Source organism: Amblyomma americanum, chromosome 1 (genome assembly GCF_052857255.1).
Source record: "Amblyomma americanum isolate KBUSLIRL-KWMA chromosome 1, ASM5285725v1, whole genome shotgun sequence".
Lineage (NCBI taxonomy): Eukaryota > Metazoa > Arthropoda > Arachnida > Ixodida > Ixodidae > Amblyomma > Amblyomma americanum.
In genome coordinates this window covers 334,119,846-334,125,478 of record NC_135497.1, presented here as the reverse complement: position 1 = coordinate 334,125,478, position 5,633 = coordinate 334,119,846, and the positions used below count along the sequence as shown (strand labels likewise).

Below are 5,633 nucleotides of genomic sequence, written 5' to 3'. Positions count from 1 at the left end.
ATAATAAAGGGAACAGTAAATTTGCACAAAAAAAGAAGAAATTTTGTTGCTACTTCTACACTGAAGTGGAAAATGTCTCATGGCCATTACGCATCCCGAACAAAACTACACAGTAAAAAGGGGAAGTTTGCTTTCCTCTAATTCTTATGGAATACGAACTGAACGCAAATAATATTCGTATTCTCTTTCATGTTGGAGCCGCCTGCACTCATATGCACGCAGTAACACTAAGAACTGCACCTCTATTCTACTTCTTCCATTTTTCTGCGTTCATAAGCGGAATAAGTGCAAAGTATTCGTCATGAGAATATAATGCGATAATTAAGTGCGGCATGAATGTGTGACGCTCATCATAACGCTGCTTCCGCGTAGCCAGCTGCTACGGTTTATGGGGGTCTAACATCCCAAAGCGATTCGGGCTATGAGGGACGCCGTAGTGATGGGCTCCGAAAATTTCGACCACCTGGGGTTCTTTACGTGCACTCTCATCACACAGTAAACGGGCCTCTAGAATTTCGCCTCCATTGAAATTCGACCGCCGCGGCCGGGATCGAACCCGCGTCTTTCAGGTCAGCAGCCGAGCGCCATAACCACTGAGCCACTGCGGCGGCGTCCACCCAGCAGCTACAAGGAAATATAAAAGGCTGTGGCGCAAACCTGGGGAATTTATTTTTCGAAGGAGATTTTGCTTGAAGACGGAGACCAGTTCGCGCTACGAGCGCCGCTCGCCCTTTCATGGCACGTAGGTGTACACGTCCTCGTCATCGAGAGCCCTCTTTATGTACTCTCGTTTCTCCATGGCCTCGATCCTTTTCTTGATCTCATGGGGGCTAGGGATGAACCCTATGCGCAGCAAGCTGATAACCTCAGGGACGAGCTCGTTGTAGGAGAGCTTCCGGTGTTTCTTCATCACTCGCACAATGGCGGCGTCCAATTGAAACCTTAGTTCTCCACTGATCACGTTTCCTGCCACCGCCTCGTTCCTATTCGCCTCGTTCTTCCTCTGGGCGGCGAGCAACACGATCTTCACCTGGCGAGATTTAGGAGCGAAAGAGTGATTCACTGCAAAGACCTGGCCTCGTTTGATGTCATTTGCCTCGGGTTCCTTGACGAGCACCCTCTCGTTGGATTTTCCTGCTGACAACGACAGAAGCACGTTCACCAAGTCCTCCTCGGGAATGCCAGTCTTGTAGGCTATGTCCTCGAACGGGATCCTCTCGAGGTCATTGAACAGCATCAAAACGCACATTTGGCACGTGGATACCAAGATGGTGTACGTGTGCGCGTCACTGGAACGATGTGGGGACGCAGAATACATGGACAGCTCGTTGTCCTCGTTGAACACACTCAGTTCCGCCGAGCCAAACTGTGGCTGCAGAGTCAGCTTCCGGGCCTTGTGCTTCGCCATGTAGAACAGCCTGAATGTCTCAAAAACACCACGGGGGGCAGCAGGAATCTTGATTTGCTGCGTAACGGCTGGAACAGGCCAAGAGCCCTTGGTCAACAGGCGTACATTCAGGTCTAATTCATGCAAGTCGATTTCACATGAAGCCAAGATGGTCTTAAACTGCGCTGTCATGGTATTGGAGATAGCGACGTCGTTGAGCACGGCCTCAAGTTTTGACGTGAACATGCGGCCGCACTGAGCCTTGAGTTTGAAGATCATGCTTTTTTCGGCATCCTCTGAAACGCCTTCGTTAAGTAGCAGCCACTTGCATAGGTGCTCCCTGTAGTAGCTCTCGAAAAGGTCTTTGTATTTCAGGAACCGGAAGATCGCGACCGTTTTGTCGAGGAGCTGCTCTCGCTGGTGGCGAGTCATTTCTTTTATGCTGTTACTCAGTATGTCATCTACAAACAAGGCCAGATGCTCGGGCGACTTACGGTTGAGGCTGAGGAAGTACTCGAAGTTGGCATCGATCATCTGCTTCACCAGGCGCTCGCCATTGAAAGAGCTGTGCAGTAGGTGGTCAAATTGGTCCTTAAGATCCAGAAGCTTCTTTACAATACAGAGTGAGTCTGTCTCGTCACCGTCCTCCGTCATAATTGACCTGCCAAGCTCCCGCACGTACGTGTTCGCACGATCTAAAAATGTTTCCAGGCCGTTCTTCGTGTGACTAAGCAGACGAAACATGCGAGCTAGTTCCTCCACCTGTTTGTGTACCAGCATGTGTACAACTCCCGAGCCTTCCATATCCACGATTTTCTTGACATGGTTTGCGACCAGCTCCTCGTAGACCACATGTCTGATGAGGCGTTGGGTGGAAACACTCAGGCACTCCTTTGCCAGCTCCACCTCTTCGCTGATACGCTGCTCCGCCATGTCGACGTAGGCGATCGCCGTCATTTTAGCAAGGTGCTTCTCACTTTCCAGGGCGTAGAAACGTGCGGTCTGCGCCAGAAATGGGCGCTCGAAGTCTTGCTCGTAGACTGAATTATCAATACCAAGCTTTCCCAGCATCTCACAAGTGTCCTTGATCAGCACCCTGTCGACGTTCTCGCCCATGCGCTCGCGGTTTATCATGTGAAGCAGTCCATCACGAAGCTTATCCCGTATGTCAACGTGGCGGGCTACTTCGTCCCGGAAAATAACCCTGCCCAAGCTGTACACACTATGCTCTTCGTTCTGCGGTACGTACACGGAGTCCATATGCAAGGAAATGTGGTCTATCACTTTCATCTTGGCCTGATGTTCGTTCCAAGCGCTGTTTAGTGTTTGCAGGAAGGTGTCTTGAGCGGAGGCCACGATCCTTGGCCGCACGTTGTTCACCAGTTCCTCAACTACCGCTTCGCGCAGGCCGCCGTAGAGTGTCGCCCCTTGTCCGTGGAACACCATGGCGTAGGCTCTGCGGTACAGCTCGTTGAATCGCTCACCATCCGAGCCGTTCGCCTGGATACCTTGTATGGCGTTCCACAAGGGCTGCCAGACGTTATCGGGGATGTCATCTTCCCCCGGACGGCGAAACATCGATACCCACACCTTCTTGGATTTTTTCTTCTCTGGGACTGAGGCTATGGCGTCCGCCGCTTCACGTTCTTTTCGCTGTTTACAGCTCTGCTCGAGCCATCGGCACTTCTTTCTCTTCCGGTATGACTGTTTCGCATGCGCGTGCACGTGCACAAGAACGTCGAGGTACTCTTCCAATGCGGACGTAGTTATGAAACACAAATTAATTCCAGTAATCTAAACATATGAAACTCGGCTGCATTACTGCCAAACAGTTTCAATTAACGTTACATATTTAATGGAGATCTCATAGTGGCGGGATGAGTGGTTTATTGGTGAAAAATTCACAGATTATGTTTACAACATTCGATTCAGAGCGAAAGCACGGGCTTTTGTTTGCCAGCTGATTTTACGAATTTTTCATGCTTGAATGACTAAAATGAGGTACGCACATGATGACTGATTCAGTTTTATGTCCTTTTTTTTAGCGGAAAAGCAAATGGTTTTTTTGCTCGGGTCTGAACATCTGGATTAGTGCTGCATAGAAGACGGCGATGAGAGGGCAATGCCGCGGGACGGAGCTCTCGCACCAGGCTGTGCATGCGGCGTTGAAGACGACGATGATGCGCACTCGCACTAGGATGTCCCTTGTGGGTGTATGCCATTTTATGAGGCCAACAACAACAACAACAACGTGTCATTAGCTTCTAAGCCGCCGCGGTGGCTGAGTGGCTATGGCGCTCGGTTGCTGACCAGAAAGGCGCCGGTTCGATCCCGGCCGTGGTGGTTGCATTTACATGGAGGCGAATTTCTAGAGGTCCGTGTACTGTGCGATGCGTTAAAGAACCCCGTTGGTCGAAATCTCAGAAGCCTTTCATTACGGTGCCTCTCATAGCCTTAGTAGCTTCGGGACGTTAAATCCCCATAAAAGAAACTAAACCAAACCATTAGCTTCTTGAGGACAACAACAAGAGCAAGAGACGATCACATACACGCAGGAGACGGTTTTGCTAGTATCTGAACCTGCAATCCGGATTAACTTTATTTTTCATTCTGCGACAATGTCACCTGTCGAACAGATCAATTTGCACAAAGCAGCTAACAGCAGACAAAAAGAAGCAGCAGTATGCTCACCACAAAACAATCAAAGAACAGAAAAACGGTTGCGATCAGACTTTCTGGCTAGTGTTTGAGAGTAAGTGCGTGGGGAACAGCCATTTATAGGAATCGTTGCTGAGCCCTTTAGGCGCACTAATATTCAATAAAAGGCGCGGTGCTTTGACCTTACGATTGCTTTTCGCAGGCTTGATCTCTCACATTTTCACTACACGCTGTAATTTGGAGCTGTTGTTTTTTTTTTTTGGACCTAAAACTACTGTCCATGAACACCTTTTTAGCGGTCACGAAGCTTCCACTTAGTTTTATGCAGGGTCTTGGAAGCTACCGCTACGGCCATCGATGTGAATGAGGAGGCCACGATTCGGCGCCGGAAATGACGGGTTACGTAATGCGTTCGTGTTCGTACGCACTTATGGATGTTTCTGCGACTTTTCGCTGCTGATTTTTGGCAAGTTACTGGTCCAGTACATATATAGTACATATATATGCAACGCACATTCATGGCAAAACAAAACAAAAATTTTGGGGTGAGACTTGGGGCAACAGTAGAAAGATTATATATATTTAACCTACGCAAAGTAATGCCTGGCTGGAAAAATGTTTCTCCAAGTCCTATGTTATTCAGACATTAAAAATTACCGAGTGCGAGTTCTCGGGAAAAGAATTACTGATGCCCTGCCTCGATACCCAGCCGCTTGGTAAAGTTACCAGCTGATGGAGCATGCACGTTCCCACATACCTTCACACATGTCAGACCATTGGCTTACGTGACTGCATCGAAATATTTTTTTTTCTCGCACGCTCTCATCCGGTAAACTTTTGCGGCCGATAGTACACATTAATGTGGGCTGTCAACTCGCAGCATTTTCTGAGAGAGCACTACAGCTGCTTGCCATCTGTTTGTTTCATAAGCATTTTTCACTCTACATATAGCTGATGGGTTGCTCTTTTCTCTTAGCTTGCCTACGCAGTAAATTCTAATTCGCGAAAAAGAGGGCAACGTGTCCTTCGACCTAATCATGTAGAGAGATTTTGTCCTTCGCAATAATAATCTTTGTTTATTGGGTTTCTAGCCTCATACACATCTTCGATGACAAAAATTGGAGAAAAAACTTAAGCTCCGCCTTCAGGGTATGCCGCGATAGTGTAATGGGTTTAGATAGCGTAAAGATGATGGTGATGATGATGGATTTTTATGGAGCTATAGGGCAGCTTTGGCCAAAGAGCGCCATGGCACAAGGTATTTTCTTCTACTCACGGTGGAGTCAAAGACCCATTTCCCAAGCATTTCACCCTCAAGAAGCCGAGCACCAGGTCAGGGGAAAGTTTGTACCCGTTGTATCACTGGTTTGTACCCGGCGGCACTGGGGATCCAACCCTGTACCTCCCGCATGCGAGGCGTATGCTCAAACCACTAGGCCACTGCTGCGGTTTAGATAGAGTAAGTTTGGCTTTGATGATTTATGGAGTCTTAACGTCCCAAAGCGACTCAGGCTATGACGGACGCCGTAGTGAAGGGCTCCGGAAATTTCTATCACCTAACGTGCAGTTACATCTCACAGTACACGGG

At 48.6% G+C, this 5,633-nt stretch overlaps 1 pseudogene; it reads right to left on the bottom strand.

The window, feature by feature from the left end:
* Positions 1–733: 733 nt before the first annotated feature.
* On the bottom strand, positions 734–2,965 carry LOC144121045 (cullin-3 pseudogene; annotated as a pseudogene).
* Between the last annotated feature and the right edge of the window lie 2,668 nt (positions 2,966–5,633).